This window comes from Ailuropoda melanoleuca, chromosome 1 (assembly GCF_002007445.2).
Source record: "Ailuropoda melanoleuca isolate Jingjing chromosome 1, ASM200744v2, whole genome shotgun sequence".
In the NCBI taxonomy this organism is placed as follows: domain Eukaryota; kingdom Metazoa; phylum Chordata; class Mammalia; order Carnivora; family Ursidae; genus Ailuropoda; species Ailuropoda melanoleuca.
In genome coordinates, this window is record NC_048218.1 from 116352878 (window position 1) to 116367182 (window position 14305).

The following is a 14305-nucleotide window of genomic DNA, read 5'->3' on the forward strand; positions in this document are numbered from 1 at the left end:
AGTAATTATCCTAGAGAAACAAAAACTTATGTTCCCACACAAATCTGTGCATAGATGTTCATACTAGTTACTTTTTCTACAGTAAAAATTAGAAGCAATTCAAATGTCCATTAATTGGTGAATGTCTAAACAGACTGGGACTTTCATACAATGTAATGAAATGTAATAAAAGGTAATAAGTTATTGATACATACATCAACCACAATGAATCTCTAGAGAATTACACTGAGTGAAAAAAGCCAATCATAAAATAGCACCCACTAAATGATTCCATTTATATAACCTTCTTGAAATGTCAAAACCATAGAAAATAATAATAGTTCCAAGCGTAAGAGATGGGATGGAGACAGTGAAGTGGTTACGACTAAATGGGCAACATGAGGGATCCTTGCAGAGCAGAAATGTTCTGTAACAATATCAATACACTTGTTGTTCAGTTAAGTTGTTTAGTTGTGCAAATTGTTTAGTTGTGCAGATTGTTACCTTTGAAGTAACGGTGTAAATAGTGCATGGCATATCTGTATTACTTTTTACAATTGCATGCAAAACTACAGTTTTCTCAAAGTAGAAAGTTTGGAACAATTATATATATATTCAACTAAATCCTTTTTTTTCAAATGAATTACGTTTTACTTTTAAAAATGTCATTATAACCTTCTTTATTTTCTTACACTTCCATATGCTTTTTTCAGAATCCCATGAATATCTTACTGTTATTTGCCAGCACTGGTCTGTGGGTAAGTTTCCCAGCTGACGCACTATATTTGTTTTCTGAAATCTATTTTGTGCCTCACCAGCTATGCCACTGGTAAGGAATTTTCAAACATTTCTACTTAGAAATCTGACTTGTAGAAACTTAAACAAATTTACGTGATATGTATCTCTGTATAGAAAGGAGCTAAATAAACTATTTTGTGACATGCAGTAGTTAAGCAACATGACATTATTTTTCCCCACAGTCATTTAGCTTATGACTTCCAACTGTTCAATTCTCTATGGCTCCAATAATAATTCAACTCCTTATTACAAGCTAAGCTGAGCAGTTTGCCATACATCAATAAAAAGATAATAATAATGATAGCATTTAAGGATGGACAACCATGTAATTAACTTTGAATTGTTTGCACAAAAGAGAAATAAAGATGTTATAATCACTGGGGAAGTAAAAATAATGGCTGACTGTTAATTATTTTAGAGGTTTTACAAATGCTTGTAGTATCTTTTCAAGTTAATAGAGTAATATATAAAATATGCTCTTTTTTATTGTATTAAAACTAAGTATTAAAAATAATCTAGAAACTCAAAGTATTCTTCTGTATGCTGATATTTGCTTCTTTTTCACTAAAATATCAGTACAAACTACCCAGTTAAGATGGTGTCTAAGTCCTTGGCTTATCTTTTCCCAATTTCCTACTAAAACACTTTAAAATTCAGGGGGAGGGAGTGATAAAAAAAAATCATAACAACAAAACAAAGTAACAGCCAATTGATAAACTCTGAGCAAAGTTCTCATAAATGTATAGCACATTGAACTCAAAACAAAATCTCAGGCAACAGCTGATGCTGACATATCTTCACCACTTAGAAGTGAACGTGACAAACATGTTTTTGTTTTTGTTTTCTGTTTCTCTTCAATTCCCAGTGTTTCCTACCTGTAAGTACAGAAACTAGGCTGTGTTACAACCAGAAAACCTCCCCAGAAATAGACTTGGGTCTCCCTACTAGGTGAATACAGTTTTTCAGTATCTACCCACTTTTAAAATGCTTTCCTGCTTCTCTCACATGTAAAAGTTAAAACCCTCCAAAAATAATGGGCATGAGTAATAGGTTTCTAATACTTAGTAAGGGGGTTTGGGAGGGAAAGGATTTGTAAGTGGGTCTGTTAGCTTTCTGGGAATGGCTTCAAAGTTTCCTAGGCAGCTGAAGGAGGACATGGTGATGCCTCCACCCATCAGCTCCATCAAAGGTTTAGAATAGGTTTCAGTCACTGGACATTGAGCCAAGCACTAAACAATCCTTCCTACCCTTTACATCCTTTATTTTAGAAGAATAAACTCTTTCAAAACCAAAGCAGGGTTTCTTTTCCCTCCATTTGTATACTCTTATGAAGATGATATAACTAATTACCAAAAGATCACAAAATAAAATATTAAACAAACACAAAATCATATACCAGATTTCATCAATAATGCTGGAAAATGGGAACTAGCACCCTAAGAAGCCAGATTTGAGGAATATTTGTATGGAGGATACAGTTGAGAAAGAAGTCAACAGTGTTGACCGGCTTAAGATTTATCTAGAAAGAATGTTAAAGGTATCCACAAGAGGTTATCCATCCTGGCTAACTCAGAGAAAAAGGGACAAGAAAGCATAAATCTTGGGAATGAGAATTGGAGTGTAGAGAAAGTATAATGAAGACACTGAATAGGTCTCCAAGAGACTTCAGTTTTAACTTTGAAAAATATAATTTAAAAATTGGATGCAGAAGAGAGGCAACCCTGCATAAAGAGTTAGAGAAATATTAGTAGTATACTAACCAAAAATAACATTTGATGAAGGGACATTCCAATCTAAATGTCAATATGAATTTCAAAATCTCCAAAATAATTCCAAAGTTACCTAAGAAAAAGTGCAAGAAAAAATTCAGCAGTAAAATTTAGGCCATACTTTGAATTTACTACATCATAATGTTTCACAAATTTTTGTGAAATATTAACATTAACATAAGTAGTAAGATTACTTATAATAATTACTGTTACTTATAATAATTATTATTATAATTACTTATAATAATAACATAAGTCATAACATTAAGTAAAAAGCGATATACTCTTTCTTATTAAAACAATTATCCTCCAATAACACATGCTCTTGAAATTTCATGCAAAGGTTAGATTTGTTAAACATGTCTTAAATAATTTCACAAAGTTATAAATCATGATTACATTAGGAAGTAATAATAGTTCATGTATTTTGATTATTGACGATTATTTAATGTATCATTCTGTGATACTTTTTTCTTCAATAGCATCATTCTCTTCTCCTCACTTCAATCTGAGTATTTGATTTAACAACATAAAGGCTCACGATATAGACCTGTATCTAAAGCTGGAGCCCTCCAAAGTCTCCACAGGTCTTGTGTGTACTCCTGGTCATGGCTCAGTTCCAGACACGCAACTTCACTGACAAGAAATATGCAGTATTGGTTTGAATTAAGATTTGCTTTTGAAATACTGTAAAAGCATGTATTAAAAATATAGTAATTGTCCAGATTTTTATTTCTGATGGGGAAACAAGTTTTCCAATGTTAACTGTTTAAAAAAAGTATCTTAAGGAAACTAATAAATTTTAATAGAGAAAAAATTAGACATACAATTTACTTTAGGTAAAATAAGTGATGTCTAACTATAATAAGACTTTGTGGGTATTCAGAACATTAAAATATGTAGATGCTGCCAATTAAGAGTTTGTTGAAATATTTTAAGTGAAGTACTTTGTATTAAAGAAATGTTAGAATCCTTTAGAAATTACATACAGATTTCATTGTAAACGAGGAGTCTTTCTCCCCAACCTATCCTTGTATAAAATAGAATCTTTAGATAAAAATTTTGTCAGTATTAGGTAATAAACATTCTATAAATTAAAAAAAAGACTCACAATATATTTGGTAGGTTCACAAAAGCAACATTGACTTCTACTGTGACTTAGGAATGTTGACCCTGGCAAATATGAAAAGCTATATTAGAAAAAGAGAGAGAGAGAGAGAGAGATGCATTTGAAGTCACATACTATAGACTATTAGAGAACACCTAAATAACCCACAGTAGAAGACTAATAATTACACACACAGTTGCACACTTAACACAAGTGCATGCACACAATAGAATATTATACAGCTATTTGGGAAAAAATGGAGTAATCTTTTTGTGTAGGTTTTAAAAATGGTTTATGTTATATAATTAATTTTTGAAAGGTTGATGGAAACGTATTATAGGCCTTAGGTTTGTTCTGGAATTTTATTTTTTTTAAATATTTACCTTTTTTAATTTAAAGAATCTCTTTTAAATAATTGCACAGGGCTTTGCTACCGCATCATCCATACTTATTTTTATTTAGAAACAACATTGGTCTCTTTGATTATGTGACATGGCTTACTAAGATTTTATTTACCAATTCCTTTTAACTTTGCAAATTTTAAATAAGTCCTTCATAAAGAAAAGTGCATAAAACAAAATACCTAGCCTAAAGAATTAATTTAAGTGACCCATATAATCACACCTCAGGTCAAAAAATAGAATTTACCAGTATATTACAAGACCACAATGTACATACTTCGGTAATCATAACTTTCTTGTTCTATTAAGGCAACTATTATTTTTACTTTTTTTAGAAGCTATTTATTTCTTTAAAACTTAACCACTTTTATGTTCATACCTATACATTGTTTTAAAGTTTTGTTTTTAAATGATGCCACTAGGAATATACAGGACGTTCTGGTGTATCCATCTTCTCTCACTCAACATGTCTCAAATTTCAGTGTCATTGCAGACAGTCATATTCCTTAACATTGCTTTAGTGTTTTGTTGTATAAATACAGCTTTTTCGTGCTTTAGATGTTGATGGACATTTTGATCATTTCCTGGTTTTGCATTATAAAAGTAATGCTGCTATAAAAATTTTATCTACATATTTTGATGCACACATTTACATGTTTTTGTTGAATAAATGCCAAAGAAAATAAAAGTCATCATGTGAACCATATGGCTCCCAATTTAATAGATATTAAGTTCATTTCCAAAATGAAGCATCCATGGGGGTGCCAGTCTTGGTACCTTCAGACTGTTTAACTCTAGGCATTCTGTTTGTTGTGTAGAGGCAGCTACTCATGATAGTTTTTGTTTTCTTTCCTCTGATTAGGATGACTCTTAGCGCCTATTTTATAATTTTATTTGTTATTTGGATATCCTTTTTGTGAAATATCTGTTCTAATCTTCTCATTTTACTCCTTGGCTATATATCTTTTTATCTGATTGATTTGTAGGTGTTCTTTATCTTATTGTCAGAATTCACATTATAGAGACTTTCACCACCTTTCTTCACTTTTTAGCATCTTAATATTTATGTTGAAAAATAGAAGTTGGCAATTTTAATGTATTTAAATGTATCCTTTTTTTCCTTTAGTTACAACTTTTTGTATCTTGCTAAAGAATTTTTTTTTCCATTTTCAAGATCATGAAGACATTATACTATACTATCTCCCAAAACATCATTGCATGGCTTTTATAGTTAGGCTCATAACTCATCTAAAATTCATTTCTGCTTATGGCATGAACTGGCCAAATTTAATTTTACCCTATGTTTTTACAATTGGGCTAGCACCAGTATTTAAAATGAATGCCTTTCTTTAATGTTCCTCCATAGTATTTTTATCATAAACCAAGTTTTAATATAGTGGTGAATATAATCTTGGCAAAATACAATATTGTCTTAATTAATGTAACTTTTAAATTGAATTCTTAATTTTGATATAGTTTAAGAGTCACATGACTTGTAAAAAATAATAAAGAAGCCACATGCAAAAAAAAATAATAAAGATAGGAGATGTTACCCATTTTTCTTCAAAGAACTTGAAACACTATATTACAATAGCACAACCAAGACATTTGTATTGATACTGTGAAGGTACAGTACATTTCCATCTGCACAAGAACTCTTGCTACAGCCCATTTAAAGCCACAAATACCTCACTACCCCCATTCTATCCCTGAAACCTGGTGAGCATTAATGTTCTCTGTTTCTGTAGTTTTGACATTTCAAGAGCATCAATGGAATAATTCAGTACGTGCCCTTTTGGGATTGGCTTTTTTCATTCAGCATATTTTTCTAGAGATCCATGAAGGCTCTAAGGTGTGTCAATAATGCATTTATTTTTATTTTTAAGTGGTATTCCAAGGCATAAATATATAACACTTTCTTTAACTATTCATCTGTTGAGAGACTGTGAGTTTGCTTCCGTTTTAAAGTATTATTTTTTTAATCTCTAATGAACACCCTCATGCAGGCTCTGTGTAAACACAAGTTTTCACTTCTCTGGGATACATTCAGGGCTTAATTGTTTGGCCATGTGGCGGTTACATGTTTAGTTTTATAAGACACTGTCATACTGTTTTCCAGAGTGTGTATGCAATTTTACATTTCTGTCACCTAAGCATGAATGATCACCAGCTTTGGTGTGTTAATACTTATAATCATATATTTTATTTTAGAATTTTTTTTTTTTTTACTGTTGAGTTTTGCGAGTTCTCAATATATTCAGGATGCTGTTCCTTTGTCAGCGAGGTGACTTGAAAATATTTACTCCAGTCAGTAGCTTGTTCTACATTCTTTTAATGATATTTTAATTTGATGAGGTCTGATTTATCTTTTTTTTTTTCCTTTTTATGGATCATATTTTAGTGCCGGCTTTGTGAACTCTTTTGTTTTTTGTTTGTTTATAGTCCTGGATCTGAAGGTTTTTTCTAACTTTTTGACATGAAAGTTCATCAATTAAGTTATACATGTAAGTCCTTTTATTAGTCATGGTTCTCTGCAGAAGTTGGGCAGTGTACCAGCAGGCTGAACAAGGGCAAGCAGTGCTCCAAAATGGCTCCTTCCCCAGAAAAAGGGAAAGATAACCACACAAACCATCAGACAAAGGCATCAGCAGCGGGTCAGAGGTAGTCAACTGGTCTGACTTCAGGCCCTGCCCACCAATGAAAACTTCTCAGGGGATAACCCAGGGAAAGTGCCCTACAAGTCATGATAAAAACACCATCAACAAAGTAGGGTTAGAGGGAACATATCTCAACATAATAAAAGTCATCTATGAAAAGTACACAGTTAACATCATTAAAAAGTGAGAGCTTTTTCCCTAAGGTCAGGAACAAGACAAGGATGTCCACTCTCACCACTTTTATTCAACATGGTACTATAAGTCCTAACCACAGCAATCAGAAATCAGAAAGAAATAAAAGGCATCCAAATTGGTAAGGAAGAAGTAAAACTATCACTGTTTCCAGATGACATGATCCTATTTACAGAAAATCCTAAAGACTTCACCAAAAAACTATTAGAACTGATCAATGAATTTAGTAAGGTTACAGGATATAAAAATCAATGTACAGAATACTCTAGCATCTCTATACACCAGTAATGAAGCAAGAGGAAGAGAAATTAGGAAAGCAATCCTATTTACAATTGAACAAAAACGATAAAACATTTAGGAATAAATTTAACCAAGTTAGTGAAAGACCTGTACTCTGAAAATGAAAAAACACTGATGAAAGAAATTGAAGATGACACAAACAAATGGAAAAATATTCCATGGCTCATAGATTGTAATAATAAATATTGTTAAACTGTCCATACCACCCAAAGCAATCTACACATTTAATGCAATCCCTATCGAAATACCAACAGCGTAATTCTAAAATTTGTATGAAAACACAAAAGACCCCAAATAGCCAAGACGATCTTGAAAAAGAAAAACAAACCTGGAGGCATCACAATTCCAGATTTCAAGTTATACAAAGCTGTATTAATCAAAACAGTATGGTACTGGCACAAAAATAGATAAATAGATCAATGGAACAGGACAGAAAGCCCAGAAATGAAACCACAAAAAATCTTCAACAAAGGAGGCAAGAACATGAAATAGAAAAAAAGTCTTTTCAACAAATGGTGCTGGGAAATTTAAATGGCAACATGCAAAAGAATGAAACTGGATGACTTTCTTATACAACACACAAAAATAAACTCAAAATGGATTAAGGACTTAAATGTGAGACCTGAAACCATAAAAACCCTAGAAGAGAGTACACATAGTAATGTCTTTGACATCAAATGTAGCAACATTTTTTGTAGATATATCTCCTCAGGCAAGGCAAATAAAAGCAAAAATAAACTATGGACTTCATCAAAATTTTTAAAAAAGCTTCTACACAGCAAAGCAAATAATCAACAAAACTAAAAGGCAACCTATATAATGGGAGAAGATATTTGCAAATGATGTAAGTGAAATAGGATTAGTATCCAAACTATATAAAGAACTTATAAAACTCAACACTGAACAAACAAATAATCCAATTAAAAATGGGCAGAAGACGTGAGTAGACCTTTCTCCAAAAAAGACGTGCAGATGGCCAACAGACAAATGAAAAGATGCTCAATATCACTAACCATCAAGGAAATACAAATTTAAACCATAATGAGATATCAGTTTACACCTGTCAGAATGGCTAAAATAAACAACACAAGAAACAACAGGTGTTGGCCAAAGTGTGGAGAAGGGGAATCTTCTTGCACTTTTGGTAAGAATGCAAACCTATGCAACCACTCTTCAAAACAGTATGAAGTTTCCTTAAAAAGTTAGAAATAGAATTACCCTATCACTGCTAGGTATTTACCCAAAGAATACAAAAATACTAATTCAAAGAGATACATGCACCCTTATGTTTATAGCAGCATTATCTACAATAGCCGAATTATGGAAATAGCCCAAGTGTCCATCAGTTGAAGAATGAATAAATAAGAAGCGGTATATATATAAAATGGAATATTACTCACCATAAAAAAGAATCAAATCTTGTCATTTGCAATGAAATGAATGGAGCTAGAGAGTATAATGCTAATTAAAATAAGTCAGGAGGAGAAAGACAAATACCATATGACAAAGGAAAAAAAAGAAAGAAAATCCAAAAACCAGGCTCTTAACTATAGAGAACAAATGAATGGCTACCAGGGGCGAGGTAAATGGGGGAAAGTTGAAATAGGCGATGGGAATTAGGAATAAACTTATGATGAGTGCTAAGTACTGTATAGAATTGTTGAATCACTATATTGTACACCTGAAACTAATATAACACTGTATATTAACTATACTGGAATTAAAATTTAAAAATTAATTAAAAAAAGAATTCCCTCTTCCTCTGAGGAGGTCAGTCTTTTGTTCTACTCAGGTCTTCAATGACTGGATGTGGTCCACCCACATTATAGAAAGCAATTTGCTTTTCTGGATGTCCACCAATTTAAATGAAAATCATTCCCAAACTCCTTAATATCCAGAAAAAATAGCTGACCATTTGGGCACCATGGCCCAATCAAGTTAACACATAAAATTAAGAATCTAGTTCATGACACATTTTGAGTTAATTTTTGTATAAGGTGTGAGTTATAGGTCAATATTTTTCCCCCTGTGGTTGTCCAATCAGTCTGGCACCATTTGTTGAAAATGCTGTCCTCTCTCCATTGAACTGCGTTTGCCATTTGCCCAAAGTCAATTAGGCATTTTACATTAGTCTTCTGGGTTCTTTATTCTATTTTATTGACCTAGGAATCTGCTTCTAATCTTCCAATTATACACAGTGTAAATTATGGTACTCTATAATAATTACTAAAAGCAAGTAGAGAGATTTCTTCCACTTTATTTGCATTTAAAAAAAATTGTTTTATCTATTCTAGCTACCTTGATTTCTATATAAATCTTACAATAAGCATCTAAGTCAACATACACACACACACACACACACACACACACACAAACTTTTAAATGAACTTTGCTCTAAACTTAAACATCAATTTAGGGAGAATTTCCATCTTTCCTATGTTGATTCTACCAATTCATGAACACAGTATGTCTCTACATTTATTAAGATCTTCCATTTCTTTCATCCACTTTCCGTAATTTTCTGTCTCCAGATTCTTTACATGTAAAGTATATATTTAAGTATTTCATATTCTTTACAATGATTTAAATTGTATTGTGATTTTATGATACTGTAATAGCGTTGTATGGTGACAGATGGTAGCTACACTGATGTAAGCATAACGTAGTGTATAAACTTGTTGAATCACTATGTTGTACACCGGAATATGATGTAACATTGTGTCAACTATACCTAAAGAAAATATAGAAAAGAAAAAAAATATTTTGACTTTAATTTTTCTTCTATATGTTCAGTTAGTATAAACAAATGTGGTTGATTGTTGAGTGTTGATTTTGTTATAGTAGCCTTAACAAACTTACTTGGATGTTTTGAAATTTTCTGCATATGTAATTATGTCATCTGCAAATAGAAAAAAATAGAGATGATCTTTATATCTTCTTTTCTAATTTCCGTCACTTATTTCTTTATTTTGCCTTATTGATGTGGCTAAAACTTCCAGCATTATGTTGAAGAAGGCTGTTGAGGGTGAACATTCCTACTGTGTTTCTGACCTTAGAGGGAAAGCATTTAGTCTTGTACTGTTTTGTTATGTTTTAGATATATTTTATATGCAGCATGTTAATGTTCTGTGAAGTGATCTGTCTATGAAATTTCTGATGCAATTTGTTGGATTTTTACATGTCATTTACTGCTTGTTGCCTAGACTTCTCTCTAAGTTGTAGGGAGGTTTTAATATGCCATACAAGTGATTGTTTTCTCAGTCCCAAGGCAAGAAACTCACAACTTTCTCTTTATAAGAATTATAATCTCTTTGACTTTTTCCTCCCGCTGTACAGGTGATGGTTAACACAAATATAATTGATGTTAATGCCCCACTCCAGAGAGGTGCGATATGACTTAACTCTGATAACAGTATAATAGATTCTTGACTTTCTTGTATTTCTTCCAGTGTATTTTTGTTATTTATTCAGCGTGAGGAAAACAGCATAATTCTGAATTAGCTGAAATAAGTAATCCCATAGAGTGAATGAATCTGCTTACTTCTTCCTACTAGAATCACCAGCTTGCTGCTTCTAGGACAGTGGGCAAGTCAACAGTCAACTTACGTTTTTATTTTCAATCTTCTCCTTCTCAGCTAAAGGCTTTTTCCAAAATAGTTTGTGATGCTGGATTAGCAAATGTTACTGACCTCTTTTGTTGGTTCTCATTTTAGGTTGCAATATACCTCCTCAAATACAGAAATGTTGAAATACCCTGATTTTCTGCTATGTTTGTGTATGACAAAACAGTCGAAAGAAAGACAAAAACAGGAAGCTGAGGCTGTAAGGAATTGTTTTTCTTTATAAAATGTCTACCCCTGTTATAATATATTATACTGCCAAATAGTAAGTTCTAATTCAAATATCCATTTATCTAAAATATAGAGTTTGCAGACTGCAAATTTGGTGTGACTCAATGCCCAGGGATATACTGAAAAAAGCATTTGCTAAGTCCAGCCCAGCATGTTATCCTCCTAGGGCCATGGCCAAGTTACCTAAGAAAATGGCCATGTTGGGTACAGACGTATGGATGAGAGTATCTCAGTAGCTCGTGGTCATCTACAATGAGCCTTTTTTTTTTTTTTACTGGCCATACTGGGCTGTTGAATGCACTATGGGGAAGGTGTACAATGCCCACTCAGTGAAGTTCTTGGTTTCTCCTATCTCTTCATGCCCCACACAGGCAATTTATATTGTATGATATTACCATCCTTCAAGGGGATGGGGGCAGTCTTACTTATTTCCAGCTGGCGTTTCTCCTCAGCACTGATTTGATTACTCTAACTTGGAGGCAGACTTCACTGAAAGAGGTTTGCAAAATTTTACCTTGTAGGATATCCATGCCCGATATGTTCTCTGGTATTGGAGAGATAAAAGCTTTATAATCTCAAGGGGGGAGAACACCCAATTTGCTGTGTCAAAGGACCTTCCTGACCATACCTGCTTGCCCCCATAATCATCGATGGTGCCAAGGGGATAAGAAAACTTCTGGGGGGCATCATGCACTGAAGTACATTCAGTTCCGGTATGCACCAGAGCTGCCATCTTTCGTTCATTTCTGGAGGACCAGAGAATAGTGAGCTCAACAGGCAGCCTCCAATTAGCTCCAATGGCCCTCACCTACAAGCAGTCTTGACCTGGCTCCTACCCTCAGGGTGTGGGAAACTCTCAACCCCAATGTTCTGTATTCCTCAGACCCTGCTTGAGATGGGCATCAGGAAAGTTAGGGGCGGGTGGGGTAGGTCTGAACTGTTGTTCAGGATTTAGGCTTTTCACAGGCCAACCAACACTGCATATCGTTGTCAGTCTACCTGCTTCAGTGGGTCTCCACAGCAACGAGGTCGAACTACCTGGGTTATTTTTACAGGACCCTTTACAGCTGATTAGGACATTTGTTTTGCTTTCTGAGTTTCGTCTATATTTCAAGTCTTTCCCACAGCCTGTACCTGTTCTGAGATTTGTCAGTTTCCCCCAGATCAACAATGGATTGCCCAACATTGTAAATGTCTTGTCCCACTCTGGGCTCAGCATGCATTTCTGTTCCATATCAGGTGCTGGGACAGACTGGAGAATCTTTGTCTTTCGCCTCTGCAGTGAATGTGGCCCCATCAGGGCCTTCAAAGATAGGAAACTATCTCATTCCCAACTCTCTAAGAATTTTTTATACACCCTCTTATCAATTGGTCCCACAACTGATTGGTCCCACATGCCCAACGAGGTCCCCCTCTTTGGGCCAAGCCTTCCTACAGGCTAGAATAATCCAATCTTTAAGGGAGTGAGTACCTTGAACATCCCCTTCTCCCAGTGCAATGCAGGTGCTGAAGGGCGGGTACTGACATTGCGTTTTCTCCGCCTCCTGCCTGGTCAGAGAAATGGCACTGCCCCAAACCCTGTAGCAGCACTGCCCACACCTGGATGCTCTCTCTGGCTTTTGCTAGAATTTGGCAGCTGTGTCAGTAAACTCAGCAGGAGTACATTCTCTCATTATGAGTGCTCCCTGACCTGGGGCTGCCCTGCTGGCTGTGGCTGCTGTGGCTATGCTTTTGCTTTCCATTGTTTTAGTGGTCAGGTGGCTGAGAGTGTCCTGTCCCCTTCACTGTCCGTCACCACAACACCCTCCTTTTCAGTGTTCTTGCATTCCCAGGGCTTTCACCTCCTAGCATCCCCATCAGGCTTGGTTACAAGCACTCAAATTTTAATCCACGCCATCGTGTGCTCTATCAGCTTTGCAGAAGGGCACACTAAGGTCTCCAACTGATTATCCTGCTCTCCACTGTCTGCCAGCCCCGAAGCTAACAGAGTAGTGGACACCCATGTGTCCTTTTCTAACCTCAGCTGTTCTTTCAAATCCTAACTTGGGCTTTAGCTGCCAGTTGGGCCTCAGTGGCCCCAACAGAACTGCCCACACTAGGAGCCAGCCCACTGGGCCATGTGTTTCCTACACTTTTGCCAAAGTGTATTTTGCACTGTTCCTCAAGCAAGTGTATTAAACTAGCCGGCATTTGGGGAGCATCCCTGTCCTCACATGGCCTCTCTTTCAGAAGGCCCATTTCTTTCATCCTCTGGCTGACTCACCAATTGTTTTACCCCTTCAGGAACCTCTTGAGTAAGATCTGAAACCAGCTCGCTGTGTGGAGGGCAGGAAGAGACGGAAGAAAGAGGGAGGCCACCAATGGGCAGGTGGACAGTGTAATGAGCAAGGGAACTTACATGCAAGCTTTTTTTGGGGGGGCGGGTACTGCAAGATGAGGCGGTCTCTCTGTCCCCACACCCAAAACTGAAAAGTTTCTCTAACAGCCTGAACTGGGTTCAGTGATTTACATCAACCAGATGGTCTCAACACCACATCACTATCTTGAGCCTGTGTCCTTGGAGCAGCGTCTGAGAGCAGGGAAGGCAAGTGGGATGTACATTCCAAGGCCAGGGGAGGGCTTGGGGAGCCTCTGATTGCTGGGTTCCAGCTCATGGGTCAACCTGCAGTCATGTCCTCCGGATGACCTCCCCCAACAATATTATATGCTCAGTACTCTGTGAGCTATGGGATACACAGTGATGAACGAAATGAAAATAGTCTCTTCTCTCATGGAGTGTAAAGTCTGGTGTAGGAGGCACTTGTTAAAGATCCTCTCACCCTCTCCCTTTGCTTGTCTGTCTCTAATTAAAAAAAAATGCAAATTGGAGTAAGTGTTACTTCTTTGAAGTCAGGTTTATTGAGGTATAACACGCATCCAGTAAAATTCACACTCTTTGCATGTATAGTTCTGTGTTTTGACATCTTCATAGTTATGTAACCATGACCACATAAGTACTATTTTAAGTGGTAATTCACTTACATTCTTTGGTCTTGGTTATGTAACATGCCCTAGTAAAGTACTGAGTTTATCAAAAATTTATTCCAGACCCTTTCTGTTTACTGTGGCTTTATGGTTCCTTCTGTATTCGGAGAAGATGCACTTGCAAATGTCAGCTTTGAGAAGCCCATTCAACAGGGACTAGAGGTCCTTGTTACAGGCCACATGAATTCTGGCAGAGTCAAATAACAACCGCTTCTTTTCAGATCAT